The following is a 15675-nucleotide window of genomic DNA, read 5'->3' as shown; positions in this document are numbered from 1 at the left end:
GGGTATTCCTTTACTTTCTTTTTGCCTGCGCTTGGGTTGGAGCAGCGGTTCTGCGGGAGGGGCGGCTAGGCCCGCCCTCCTCTTCAGCATCTCGGCTTGGACTCTCCTCTGATCCCCAAGAGGGCGGGGGAGTGAGGCCTAGTGCTCTTGCGAACGCCGCCATCTCCTCCGGGCGCCTCAGGGTTAAGAATTTCCCATTTTTGCTGGCCGTTAATCTAAATGGAAATCCCCACCTGTAGCGGACACCACTTTCTCGCAGGAGCAGCGTTAAAGGTTTGAGTTCCTTTCGCCTGTTAACGGTGATTTTGGACAGGTCGCTGTAGACTTGTATTCTTTCCTCTTGGAAGGTAATGTCTCCTTTTTCTCGGCAAGCTGTCAGGATTCGTTCCTTGGTGGTGTAGCTGTGGAATTTTACAATCAGGTCTATTCGGATCCTCCAACCTGGGACCAAGGGCTCGGTGGGCCCGATCTATCTCCATGTCTCTGGGTTCCACATCTCCACACAGGGAGGAGAAGAGTTCCAGTAGGTACGGCCGGATGAGATCGGGGAGAACAGTCTCAGGGACGTTGCGGATCCGCAGGTTCTGTCTCCTGTCCCTGTTCTCCTGGTCTTCTATCGCGTCTTTTAGGCCCGCCACTTCTTCCCCCAGCCGAAATACTTCGTCTTCGGCCTCCATTAACCTCTGTAGAGTCTCTCCCTGTTTTGTCTCGAGCTCGGTGGTTCTCTCGGTCAGGCCTGATATCTCCCCCTTGAGCTCCGTGACGGCAGTCTTGAGATCCTGTTGCAGTGAGGAATGGAGTTTGTTGTGGAGGGATGTCATAAAATCCTCAAGGTATTCTTTTGTTATTACCTCTCCACGGCCGTGTCGGTCGCTTGCAGAGGTGGGGGAGCCGCGTGCGTTAGCGCTGTCTTGGTTGTCAGGCGTTGCGCCTGGGCTTCTCTGCGTCGGCGGAAAGTATTTAGTTACCGCCGGAGTTGAGGCTTTTTTCTGACGCGACTGCATTGTCGCGGTGTTCCCCCTTCTAGGAATGTTTGCTTGGAGCCGTAAGCGTTAGAGGAAAGGTGGTGGTCCAGGGGGGGCGAGACGTGAGGACGGTGCAGGCACCTGGGGGTCCTTATGGGGGCAAAGTTATTTATTTATTTATTCTGTGGTGTTGTGTCAGGGCAGCTGCATTAGTGTGAGACTTAGTGCTTCTGGTAGCAGTGGGAATTCTTCCCTAGGCAGGGACTTTGTTATTACTGCACTTTGTGGGGTGTTGGTACCTCTAAGATGGCCGCCTCTCCCTCTCAGTCACTACACCTGCGCTCACCTCCTCCCAGCGCTCACCTCTTCCCAGCGCTCCCCCCCCTCCCAGCTCCCCCGATCTTGGATTTATTTATTTATTTATTCCTCCTTCACCGCTCGCGCCGCGGGAGGCTGCTGCGAGCGTACCTTTCACTGCAGGAGCAGGGGGAGCTCCGTCCCCTTCTGCCTCCGATTCCCCGGCTTCAGACCTCACGGGGCTCACAGTGCCACGCCGCCCCTTCTCGCCGTCGGGCCCGCGCCTCACAGGGGGGTCTCCCCGAGCTGCCCGTCGGATCGCCCGAATCAGGCTGTCAGGGGCTCTGCAGTGCGCCGGAGCTGGGTCCGGAAAGGTCAGGGGAAAAGTGCCTATTCCTGTAGTTATGCTCCGGGGTCCACGGGAGTCTCCTAGAACGCGGCCATGTCTCGTGACGTCACCGGAAGCCCCCCCGACCCGTCCTTTTTCTTGACGAAGAAAAACCCAGCCCCTGCTGGGGAATTGGAGTGACGAATAAAGCCTTTCTTGAGATTCTCCTGGATATATTCATCCATAGCGTGAGATTCTGGTAACGACAAGGGGTAGGTCTTGGACTTGGGTAGGGAGTAACCTGGAACTAGATCGATCGGACAATATAAGTCCTGTGTGGCGGCAAGAGGTCTGACTGTACCTTATTGAAAACGTCCCGGAATTGATGGTAAACAGAAGGTAGAATAACTTCGGGAACAGAGGTATTGGCCAGCAGTTGATGAGTCTCGCCTGACCTCGGCCTCCAGGAAATGGGAGCAGAGGAAGTCCAGTCAATGAGAGGATTGTTAAGCTGTAGCCAAGGAAGACCAAGGGGGATGGGTATCCCAGGAGCGTGAATGGCATCGAGAACTAAGATCTCCTTATGCAGATGTGAGGACAGAAGCAAGGGAGCCGTCTCTAAGGAGATGTGGGCCGGGGTGAGAGGGCGTCCATCGATACCGATGAGTGCGATGGGAACCTTCTTTCTCACGAGCGGTTTAACCTGGCGAATTCAAGATCCACGAAGTTTCCTCCAGCTCCTGAGTCAATGAAAGCGGCGGTAGAAGTCTTGAACTTATCGCCTGAAAGGGAGACTGGAAATGTAAGTTTTTTAGGGAGTTCACTTTTAGAAAGGGGACGTGGAGACATTACACCCAGAGAGAGCCCCTCTGTACTCACTGGGTGTTCCCGTTTCCTGGACGCAGTGGACACTCCCGAACCAGATGTTCCATGGATCCGCAGTAGAAACACAATCCCCCGGCGTGGCGGAACTGCCGTATCGGTGTGCGGATGCGTTGTACCCCCAATTGCATTGGCTCTGGCAACTCCAGTGCAGGACGAAGAGGTATGGTAGCACTTGGGGGAGCAGGAGTGTTGCTGGGAGTACTGGAGAACGGAACTTGAAAGTTATGGACGCGAGTGCGCAGACGCTCTGAGCGGCGTACCTGGATACGTTCATCCACTCGGACAGCCAAATCAATGAGGAACTCCAATTGATCCGGCCTGGATTGGCGAGAGAGTTCGTCCTTGATGGGATCTGCCAGGCCTTGCCAGAATACGGAGACGAGAGCCTCTTGTCCCCAGTTAGTCTCGGCTGCTAGAGTCCGGAATTCCACAGCATACTGTGTCACCATTCGCCGTCCCTGAGTAATCTGGAGGAGAGAAACAGATGCCATCTCCCGACGAGCGGGGGAATCGAATACTCATTGAAACTCAGCTTTAAATGCCGGGTAATCTTGGGTAAGGTCAGAACGTCGCTCCCAAACTGTGGAAGCCCAAGTCAGGGCGCTACCAGTGAGGAGGTTATAAATGTAGGCTACCTTCTTGCGATCAGTATTGTAGAGATGGGGGGCCATTTTAAACTGCACCTCACACTGGTTTAGGAAACCCCTACAATCTTGCGGTTCACCTGCATAAGGCTTGGGGGGAGGAATCCTTACATCTGAGCTGCTAACTGTGCTTGCGGAGTGGGGGCTTACATCTGGCAGGGTCGCGGTCGGTATCCTGTCTGAGAGTACTGCGACCTGGCGTGTAAGTGCCACAATTTGATCCGCCATGGCCTGTTTTTGCTGAAGCAGATTAGAGAGAAACTGTTGTAGTTCGGTCTGGTCTGCGTCTTGTGGGCTCGACATAATGTTACGCCGGTGCTGCCCGCAGACCAGACCCGTCCCATTAGCTGAAGGGGGAAGTGGTAATACACGCACCCGCAGCAAAGGGAGCGTGTCCGGAGTGTGGTATGAAGCGTTGCCAGGCCAGGTGTAGTAAGGTAGACAATACTTGCCGGTACCGGTTGTAGAGATAGAGTGAAGGATGCCTTGCTGAAGTCAGGGAGTGGAGATAGGTCGTTGTCCAAGTCGTGTTCAAGGGGTTACCAGAGTGTGCGTTGTCCAAGGCGTGCCGAGATCGAGAGCCAGAGGGGGTAGTCGTACGAGCTGCGTCAGAACCTGTGAAAACACAGAGAGAATCCAGAAGTACTTCCATGCAGAGACTATGTCGAGAAAAGACTGAGAGCAGAGAGGAGCTAGATAAAGCAGGAAGGTCCAATTAGGAACGGAGGCGGGACAGGAAGAGTTACAGGGAGACACTGCAGATTGGTGCAGGCATAACAGGCCAGGTGAGTCTTGTTGGTAACCTGAGTATGCCCGTGCAGTGTGCGGGGGCAGAGCCTGAGGTCCAGGGGACGGGAATAAGAGTGTGCAGACTGAGCGTGCTCCGTAACACGTGTACGCGCGTGAACCGAGCCAGTGGATGGTGCAGGTGTGCGTGCAGGAGGGCGTGGGCGCGCCCGGCGGTGTGCAGAGGAATCGCCGAGGGGAGTGATCCCGCGACGGCGGCAGGGGCGGGGAGCCGTGGAGGCCGGTAAGGCAGGATAGTTTTGTGTGTCCAGGGGCTCCTTGCGGGGAGGGAGTGCTCTGTGTGGGAAGCGTGGAGAACAACGATTCCTGACACTCTCCCATCGTACTTTCAGTGCCTCTTCTGCTAACACCTCCTCCTCCTCTATTGATCTCTCTGTGGGGGTATCCCAGGGCTCTGTCCTGAGACCTCTTCTATTTTATCTGTACACACTCTCAGTGACCTAATAACATCTTTTGGGTTTAATTATCACCTCTATGCTGACAAAACACATATACTTTTCAACACCCGACCTTACACCTGCTGTACAAACCAAAGTTTCTGAATGTCTCTCTGCTATATCATCCTGGATGGCCCTCCGCCACCTAAAACTCAACATGGCTAAAACAGAACTCCTCATACTTCCTCCCAAACCTGGTCCTACTACCTCCTTCCACATTACTGTTGGAACTATGATCATTCACCCAGTAGACCAAGCACGCTGCGTAGGGGTCACACTCGACTCCTCTCTCACATTTGCCCCTCACATTCAAAACATTTCTAAAACCTGTCGCTTTTTCCTCCGCAATATAACAAAGATACGCCCTTTCCTCTGTTGCTTGACTACTAAAACTCTGACTCAGGCCCTCATTCTCTCCCGTCTTGATTACTGTAACCTCCTGCTGTCTGGCCTTCCTGTCTCTCACCTGTCTCCCCTACAATCTATCCTGAACGCTGCTGCCAGAATCACTCTGTTTCCTAGATCTGTCTCAGCATCTCCCCTCCTGAAATCCCTCTCCTGGCTTCCGATCAAATCCCGCATCTCACACTCCATTCTTCTCCTTACTTTTAAAGCTTTACACTCTTCTGCCCCTCCTTACATCTCAGCCCTAATTTCTCGTTATGCACCATCCAGACTCTTGCGTTCTTCTCAAGGATGTCTTCTTTCTACCCCCTTTGTATCTAAAGCCCTCTCCCGCCTTAAACCTTTTTTCACTGACTGCCCCACACCTCTGGAATGCCCTTCCCCTCAGTACCTGACTAGCACCCTCTCTATCCACCTTTAAGACCCACCTTAAGACACACTTGCTTAAAGAAGCATATGAATAGCACTGTGGATATTCTGAACACATGATACATAAAGCTTGGCCCCTTGCAGACGCACTTACCAGAACTCCCTCCTACTGTGTCTGTACGTTCTCCCTACCTACCAATTAGACTGTAAGCTCCTCGGGGCAGGGACTCCTCTTCCTTAATGTTACTTTTATGTCTAACGCACTTATTCCCATGATCTGTTATTTATATTATCTGTTATTTATTTGATTACCACGTGTATTACTACTGTGAAGCGCTATGTACATTAATGGCGCTATATAAATAAAGACATACAATACATACACACACACACACTTCCCCCCCCCTTACCTTTTGAAGGTGGGGAAAGCTCTGACACTCCTGCCCCCGGCGCTGACAGGCTCACCAGCGCACCACGTGATGTGTCACTGCTCGGGATCGCAATCCTCTTGCATCCCCTGGTGGCTGACTCATCACAGTGCGTAGTTAGCCTCGTCGGAAGGAGGCAGTGGGGACAGACAGGCAGGAGGTAAGGGGCTGGTGGCCCGCGCGCGGCCGTCTGCAGCGGGTCCTTAGCCTAAGAAGTTCTCAGCTGCTGAACACAACTACAGATAGAGCACGATTCATCCCCACCCTTCCCTGCACTTGAAGCTGGTGAACCGCAGCCCAAGTGTGGCCTGATCGTAGCCAAGTGAAGTGCAGGGAGCAATTTCCCATCAGGATTAAAATAGCTGGGGTTCCTGCTTCTGAATAGGACTCCCGCTGCGTGAAACCTACCGTTCCCCACCAGTCTCAAAGAGCTGCACAGTGAGAGCAGATAGAAGTGATCCCTCTCCATGTACAGCCCTTACAGGTGATTTGCACATTTTTTATTTGATTATTATTATATAGTATTGAATCTGGGGTGCTCCAGAGCTTAACCGCATACATTTTAGGTCCGGAGACTCCTGCTTCCCGAGTTACAAGCCTCTGTATCGAGTGCAGGCATCGCCTGAAAGTTTAAATGTACAGCATCACAGCCCAGGTGTCCAGGACAAACTTGCAGGAAATACCAGTACCCCATGCTGGGGTCTGTAGCTCGGAAAGCAGGCGCTCCATGGACCTGACATCAATGCGGTTCAGCTCCGTAGAACCCCTGGTTCAATCCTATGTAATAAAAAGAAAATAAGCTTCATTACCTTATTGGCTAAAGGAAATGAAGGGGTTAAACAGAATTACCTAGTTTTATGTGTTTAGAGGGGGTAGGTGAAGTTTCTTAAGTTAGTTAATTATCCAGACATAGACTGGGGCAATGAGATTAGCGTTACAACAAAAGGAAACAGGTTTTTGGGGGTGCTTAAAGACAATTATATGACCCAAATTAATAAGGAACCAACCGGGAGAGGGGCAGTTCTGGATTTGGTCATATCAAACAATGTAGAAGTAATAACAAATATTCAAGTCCTGGAACATTTGGGTAACAGTGATCATAACATGGTCTCATTGGAAATAAATTATCAAAAAATAGATTTCTTGGGTTCAACAAAGACCTTAAACTTTAGAAAGGCAGATTTTAATAAACTGAGGTCTAATCTAGTAGTAATACAATGGGATGATGTTTTTGCAGGGAAAAATGTAGAAGATAAATGGGCAGTCTTTAAAACATTGTTAGAAAAGCACACTTATCAGTGTATACCCTTGGGTAATAAGTATAAAAGAAATAAGTCAAAACCAATGTTGCTAAATAAATAAGTAGGGGAGGAAATGGACAAGAAGAGGAAGGCGTTTAGATTCTTTAAGTCAGAAGGGACGGAGACATCATATCAGAATTATAAGGAATGTAACAAAAATTGCAAAAGGGCAATCAAATTAGCAAAAATGGATAATGAAAAAAGGATTGCAATAGAAAGTAAGGTCAACCCTAAAAAGTTCTTTAAGTACCTTAATAACAAAAAAATGAGAAAAGAAAATACAGTATAGGACCCTTTCAGTGTGAGATGGGTAGGCAGATTATTGGAGATAAGGAAAAAACTGAGGTATTAAACAAATTCTTTGCCTCTGTGTTTACCAGGGAAGAATCAAGTTCAATAGTACTGCCGCAGGAGGAAGCCACAACCACCATATTAATGAACAATTGGTTAACTGATGAAGAAGTTCATAAGCGACTTGAAAAAATTGAAGTAAATAAGGCACCTGGCCCCGATGGCATATGATCCAAGAGTTCTCAAGGAGTTAAGCTCAGTAATAGCCAAACCATTATATTTAATATTCAAGGACTCCATTTCCACAGGCTCAGTACCACAAAATTGGCGTAAAGCAGATGTGGTGCTTATATTTAAAAAGGAGCTAGATCACAACCGGGAAATTACAGACCTGTAAGCCTGACTCTAATAGTAGGGAAACTACTTGAAGATTTAATACGGGATAATATTCAGGAATACCTAATGGAAAACAAAATTATTAGTAATAGTCAGCATGGATTTATGAAGGATAGATCTTGCCAAACTAACCTTATTTGTTTCTTTGAGGAGGTAAATAGGAATTTAGACCAGGGTAATGCAGTTGATGTGGTCTACTTAAATTTTGCAAAGGCTTTTGATAAGGTTTCACACAAGAGGTTGGTGTACAAAATAAAGAAAATTGGACTCAGTAATAATATATGCACCTGGATTGAAAACTGGTTAAAGGACAGACAACAGAGGGTTGTCATAAATGGAACTTTTTCAGGTTGGGCTAAAGTCGTGAGTGGAGTACCCCAGGGATCGGTACTGGGACCCCTGATTTTTAACTTGTTTATTAATGACCTTGAGGTTGGGATCGAGAGCAAAGTCTCCATCTTTGCTGATGATACCAAAATTGTGTAAGGTAATAGAATCAGAGCAGGATGTAATTTCTCTTCAGAAGGACTTGGAGAGACTGGAAACGTGGGCAGGTAAAGGCAAATGAGGTTTAATACAGATAAATGTAAGGTTATGCATTTGGGATGCAAGAATAAAAAGGCGACTTACAAATTAAATGGAGATATATATTGGGGGAATCCTTCATGGAGAAGGATTTAGGAGTGCTTGTAGACTGCAGGCTTAGCAATAATGCCCAATGTCATGCAGTAGCTGCAAAGGCAAACAAGATCTTATCTTGCATCAAACGGGCAATGGATGGAAGGGAAGTAAACATAATTATGCCCCTTTACAAAGCACTAGTAAGACCACACCTTGAATATGGAGTACAATTTTTGGCACCAATCCTAAGAAAAGACATTATGGAACTAGAGAGAGTGCAGAGAAGAGCCACCAAATTAATAAAGGGGATGGACAATCTAACTCATGAGGAGAGGCTAGTTAAATTAGATTTATTTACATTAGAAAAGAGGCGTCTAAGAGGGGATATGATAACTATATACAAATATATTCGGGGACAATACAAGGAGCTTTCAAAAGAACTATTCATCCCACGGGCAGCACTAAGGACTCGGGGACATCCCTTAAGGTTGGAGGAAAGGAGATTTCACCAGCAACAAAGGAAAGGGTTCTTTACATTAAGTGAAGATGGTGGATTGGTCAGCGCACGGGATTTTGCGCAGAAATTGAGAGAAAAGATAGAATACACGGAATCAATGTATTGAACAGACATGTGTTATCAATGAATAAACAAATGCATAAACATTTTTGTAATAAAAATGCGTGTAATAAAAGTTGTATGTGGTAGTGTTTATATTTAAAAATATAAATATATAAAAATAAAAATGCAATACACCCAGCAATGTGTGTGCTGGAACTGTAGGGAAGGGAAAAGGTAAGATCAGGGTAGGAAGGGGGGTGGGGAACGAATGCTGGTGTTGTATAAATAACCAGTAAGCTTCTGTTGACTTACACAACCTAATGTAAGACTATTCCCTCAGAGAAGGATTAATAAAGTGATGTAAATCAACTCACACTGCCTTATGTGCAATTCCTCCCTCAGAGACTCTTGCCAGACTGCGGCGAATCAGTCACATCTTACTTACTATTCCTCTCAGTGGAGGCAGTATGCGAGTTGCTCCTCTCCAAGGTGCCCAAATTGCAAAGAATGGGCAAGTCTGGGTAAGTCACAGATAAAGTTTATTACATCAAAGATACGAAAAGTAATTAGTAAAGGCACAGTGAGTTGATTTACATCACTTTATTAATCCTTCTCCGAGGGAATAGTCTTACATTAGGCTGTAATGGGGGAGCATGGGATTGAAGAGGTATATAAATGACGATAAAATGTTGATAGTAGTCTTAAATAGTTAAGTACGGTGGGGGATGGGTTTAATATGCTAAAATACTTACAAGGCCATGTGTAAGTAAACACAATGATTGGTAACTTTCTCAGGACAAACTCCTTCTCTCCCAGCAGTGGTAGATGAAAATTGATATGGTGGAAGGGGATATTGAAATATATGTATATCTCTGTACTCACACGGCCCAGTGTGAGCAGTTGCAGGGGTTTGGTTTCTTTATGGTTATTATTAACCCATCCACATCTGCTGGTCAGCGCAATGGGGGCTATCCTCAGGCTTCAGATTAGCATAGGTCTCTCCCGTCGTCAGGTAGGCTCTCCCCCCGGTGTTATGATGTATGGGGTTTGGAGGAGGGGAAAACGAGTGAGGCACGATTCAGTTGTATAGATTCAAATAAAATAAATTTATTGATATAACAACAACGGGACTCACATACATATAGGGTGGACCCCTGGCCTCCTCACGCAGTCCAGGATCAGATGTTAGGCAGCTATTTTAAGCCAGTCCCGCGTCCGGGATGCAGGAAGAAAAACTGTCCTGCTGGGCTGCAAAGGCTGCTCGGTGATCCGGCTACGGAAGCCTCAGTGGGTCAATTTCAGCAGATGAATAGAGCAACGCGTTTCGCCGACGGATCGGCTTCCTCAGGCTCAAATGATGACGTGGAGGGGGTCTCTGAGCTTTATATAGACCCTCTGTGTAATTAAAGTGCTGATTAGAGTAAGCTGTGTATTCTCAAATCTCATTAGTGTTGGATTCAGCTTGGCTGTGTGATTTCCAATGACTGAAATCACACTAGATGCATGAGGTCAAATGTAAACATATTGCACAACATGTATATACTTCCATTTAACATCTTTAACTAATTAAAACCTCCAGAGCTTGGAGGGCTCGTTGGACAGGGGTTACAATAGGTTAAATCATTAATCATATGTCAATTCATGCCAAAACATCTATGCACGGATGTTTCTAAATAGTGCCTCCTTGGGTCCATCTCCTATATCTTTATACATACTAATCTAAAATTACAGTTCTTAAACAATCACCTATAAAATCATTAAACAGCCTAGGACTAAAAACTCAGTAAGGTCTGTGGTTATTAGTTACTATGTGTGATTATCAATTTCACATAGAATTCAAATTTATTAATCTATTTAACACATTGTTGGCCAAAATATATTAATTTAAAAAAAATCATAAAAAATAAATCAAAATAACTGCTTCATACAAATAAGACTAAAAATTCTTTAAAATTCGGTGTTACACATTTTTAATAAATACTTTTAAAATAAATTATGTTAGTGTGATTCTAACCTATGTTTCCATATAACAACATAATTTTTTTTTTGTATATATAAATATATTAAAATATCTTCATAAGTTATTAATAAAGTCGCGGGAGGTCTGAAAAGAGGGAGAGGGATAAAAACAAACAATGCTAAATATTTAGTGAATGGCTTGTAAGGTTTAATAATTCCTCCCTTAGTAGTTAGGCATAAATATCACATTTATGCAAATCATATAACTCTAGGGATTCACTGATGACTCATTAGGTTTCAGTTAAATGCTGCAATATCGAGGTCTACATTGAGACCAGCAGGGGACATGGATTTTAAGCGATATATCCAAAACGTCTCCCTCTGTCGGAGACGTCTTAATCTATCTCCCCCTCTCCAGTTCTCGGGAACTACCTCTAACCCTCTGTAAAGTAGTCCTGAGGGGTCTCCCCTGTGATGTTGTGAGAAATGCAGTGGCACACTATGTGTGGTTAAACCCCTCCTTATATTACCCAGGTGCTCCAGTATGCGGACTCTAAGACTTCTTGAGGTCCGGCCCACATACTGTAGTCCACATGGGCATTTGAGCAGGTAAACCACAAACTTGGTTCTACAATTGATTAATTGTTTAGTCTTAAATGCCTCTTTAGCGACATTTGAACTGAAATGCAACTTGTCTGCCTGTGCATGTTTACAGGCCTTACACTCGAAACACCTGAAAAACCTACCGGTTTTGGCAGCCAGTTAGTACAAGTTGGTTCTATTTCCTTCCTGTATACGCTCAAATAATGGTGCCTAAACAAAAAAGGGAAGACTCAGATGACCCCTCCACGTCATCATTTGAGCCTGAGGAAGCCGATCCGTCGGCGAAACGCGTTGCTCTATTCATCTGCTGAAATTGACCCACTGAGGCTTCCTTAGCCGGATCACCGAGCAGCCTTTGCAGCCCAGCAGGACAGTTTTTCTTCCTGCATCCCGGACGCGGGACTGGCTTAAAATAGCTGCCTAACATCTGATCCTGGACTGCGTGAGGAGGCCAGGGGTCCACCCTATATGTATGTGAGTCCCGTTGTTGTTATATCAATAAATGTATTTTATTTGAATCTATACAACTAAATCGTGCCTCACTCGTTTTCCCCTCCTCCAAACCCCATACATCATAACACCGGGGGGGAGAGCCTACCTGACGACGGGAGAGACCTATGCTAATCTGAAGCCTGAGGATAGCCCCCATTGCGCTGACCAGCAGATGTGGATGGGTTAATAATAACCATAAAGAAACCAAACCCCTGCAACTGCTCACACTGGGCCGTGTGAGTACAGAGATATACATATATTTCAATATCCCCATCCACCATATCAATTTTCATCTACCACTGCTGGGAGAGAAGGAGTTCGTCCTGAGAAAGTTACCAATCATTGTGTTTACTTACACATGGCCGTGTAAGTAGTTTAGCATATTAAACCCATCCCCCACCGTACTTAACTATTTAAGACTACTATCAACATTTTATCGTCATTTTATATGCCTCTTCAATCCCATGCTCCCCCATTGCCTGTTTGTTTTTATGTCTCTTTAAGGGCTCTGGATTAACCCTTTTTCTGGGGTTGAAGCAGAAGGGATTCTATTGCTGGCTCAGAGCATTTAATAGAGAGCCACAGTTGGTTTGACCGCTTCATTGTAAGCCCACTTTTGTTTGTAACTCAAGGTAAGCGCCTGGTTCTTTTTACACCATTACATTAGGCTGTGTAAGTCAACAGAAGCTTACTGGTTATTTATACAAAACCAGCATTTGTTCCCCACCCCCCTTCCTTCCCTGATCTTACCTTTTCCCTTCCCTACAGTTCCAGCACACACATTGCTGGGTGTATTGCATTTTTATTTTTATATATTTATATTTTTATATATAAACACTACCACATACAACTTTTATTACACGCATTTTTATTACAAAAAATGTTTATGCATTTGTTTATTCATTGATAACACATGTCTGTTCAATACATTGATTCCGTGTATTCTATCTTTTCTCTTTATTTCTGAGCAAAATCCCGTGCGCTGACCAATCCTCCATCTTCACTGCCGCTGTAAGAAGATTCCGGGCTTTATCTTCTCACTGGTCCAGCTGCAGAAAACAACAAGGGCAAGTATACACTTTCCCTTTCTTTTGGTTACACATTACCCTATAGGCGTTATTACAAGCTAGAATAAATAGGGAGCGCCCCAGCTTTTTCCTTTTTCTTTACAGTAAGGGCAGTTAAAATGTGGAATTCATTACCCATGGAGACTGTGATGGCAGATACAATAGATTTGTTCAAAAAAAGGTTGGACATCTTTTTAGATGGGAAAGGTATACAGGGATATACCAAATAAGAATACATGGGAAGGATGTTAATCCATCCGATTGCCAATTCTTGGAGTCAAGAAGGAATTAATTTTTCCCCTTAATGAGGTTTTTTGTTTGCCTTCCTCTGGATCAATAAGTAAGTATAGATATAGGATAAAGTATCTGTTGTCTAAATTTAGCATAGGTTGAACTTGATGGACCTATGTCTTTTTTTCAACCTCATCTACTATGTAACTATGTAAGGTGTAAGGGGAACAGGTAAAAGAGAGATAAGTCAGAACCTTGTCGTGACTCCATCTGGCTTACCTGCCTCGTCTCCTCTGAGACCCCTGCAACTGTTGGTCCCAAATGCTGGTGGACGGCGAAATCCTCATGTGCAAGTCCTTTGCTCTTGCTCCTGGTAAATCGCTGCACCCAGAGCCAATTCCACTGTAAAAACACAGGTAACATGCCCCAGGTCACTACCGAGGGGCACCTCAGTATCTAACCCGGGAAGAACCCCCAACTCCCGCATGCCATTTCCGGCACCCAAATCAAGAAAGACACGGGCAACCTGGATGGATCGCGGTCTTCCGTCTGGCATAGTCACCTGTATCCCAGTGCCCAGGAGCAGATTCTCTGGTCTCACCATATCAGGTCGGACCAGGGTAACAGTGGTAAAGCAAGCCAGCTGCTGGGCGATCCCCAATGGTCATTTTGTGCAAATGCTTTTGCCGGACATCATTGGACTGCAATCCGACTGGTGCAATCTGATGTCCCCCCATCTTCACCATTTTTATTACTACTGTAGATGAGCAGGGGGTCTCCGGAGCATTGATTTCATGTCTGGGGACACCCTGGTTCCGAAGATACAGGCCCCGTTATGGGGTGCCGGTATCTCCAATGAATGTAAATGTCACGTGACTGGGACATTTCAATGCATAGGAGATACCGGCACCCGATAACGGGCCTGTGCTTCGGGAACCTGGTGGTCCCCGGTCCAGAAATCAATGCGTTTCCTTTCCGGAGAACCCCTACTCATCTACACTAGTAATACAATTTATATTAAAAAAATTTTTATTTCGGGCGAGATTTGAGCAGTGAGAGGCGGCTCTCTCTCCCTGCAGCAGATAGAACTCGCTGGGTGAGCCCTTTTCAGAGGGCCGATCATGGCTACTCGCCATTTTTGCAAATGTTAACACTGTCAAAAATTGTGATTGAAAAATCGTGGTGATTTTTTTTCTATCGGAGTTTACTACATGAGGCCCTTGGACTGTACTTTAAAATCCACAAACAACCTTATATTTTGTTGGAGCACCCCAGAACTCCTATACAGGTTCTGTGTCACCTTGGGCATTAACTGGGTATCCCTCTTAACCTAGGGACCCCTCATAGTTACAGGGACACATTGTATCCCTATACCTCATTTACCTTTCTTGGCTATGCTGAAGCAGGGAACCCAAGCGGGGAGTCCTGCAAGCATTTTCATGGACGGCTATTGCCAGGACAAGGTGCCTATATGTATCCTTTGTGTTCATTCTTGGGGTATCCAGCAACTCCTGACCCCGACTACCTAGGCACATTCTAACAACACTTTCTCCGCATAACCACTCGTTGAAACTCCTACCCTAACAGTCCCTGCTTGCTGGCATCCCTGGAAAGGCAAAAACACAAAAAATCTTTATTGTTGCACAATTACAGGTTATGCACTTACAACAGTTGGGCTCAAGTGCTGACACTCTTGAACCCCAATACATGGATCAGAGGAAACCAAACGGGCTTAAACCTTTATTGTGAGTCTGGCTATCCCCTCACCGTCACAATGTGGCATTCTAGTAAATGTACTATATAATAACAATGTACGCTTCTTCAACATTTTGTCTTCTTTATGCATCTGGGAAAACTGAGGCGTAGACAATCAAATTATTTTTCATAATCTAAAAATCCTAAACTGTGGTAGATGGCATTCATTACTTCAGGAAATTACTTCTTGTATAACTTGGATGTGGTCCATTGTTTTGTATCTACTGAAAAATCCTGCTTGTTCTCTAGGCTGATTAGTAAGTGTCTTCGTAAAACACTTGTAAGTGATTGAAAGTGGACTGATTTGGTGTGTAGTTCTTGAGGTCTTCTTTGTCTCATTTCTTGTTGATGAGGATAACTATTGCATTACTCATTGCTCTGCAATAGATGTGAATCTTGGACCTATTCTATAAGCAAAGATAATTCAAAAGCTCCAGACAACTCAAAATAGGGTATTGCCAAAAGAGACTGCAAAAAGAATGAATGGATTTGAAACCGATCAAAAATCTGTGACATCATTAAAAGAAATAAAAACGGCAGTGGGCTGACATGTTGCAAGAAGAAATGACTATCAGTGGACAAAAATGGTACTCAACTACTGTAGATTCCAAGGATCAAAAGACCAAAATGATAACCTAAAGTAAGATGGGAGGAGGAATTATGAAAGTTTGTTGGCGTAACATGGAAAGAGCCTTGCAACTGAAGTACCTGGAAGATCCTTAAACTAAAATGCGTTGTCAGTAGATTTTGTGACTTTTTTTGAAGAAAGTTTAGATGACTTGCCATTTTTTCTAACGCCAAGAAAATCAGTGTGCAAAATAGCAAAGGAACCACT

At 45.4% G+C, this 15675-nt stretch overlaps 1 pseudogene; it reads left to right on the top strand.

Moving 5' to 3' along the window:
- LOC142493873 (cytochrome P450 2K1-like) overlaps positions 1–15675 on the top strand; it is a 104935-nt pseudogene that overhangs the window by 42213 nt on the left and 47047 nt on the right.

Source organism: Ascaphus truei, chromosome 4 (genome assembly GCF_040206685.1).
Source record: "Ascaphus truei isolate aAscTru1 chromosome 4, aAscTru1.hap1, whole genome shotgun sequence".
NCBI lineage: Eukaryota > Metazoa > Chordata > Amphibia > Anura > Ascaphidae > Ascaphus > Ascaphus truei.
The sequence above is the reverse complement of the archived record's forward strand: the minus strand, read 5'-3'. Positions and strand labels throughout refer to the sequence as shown.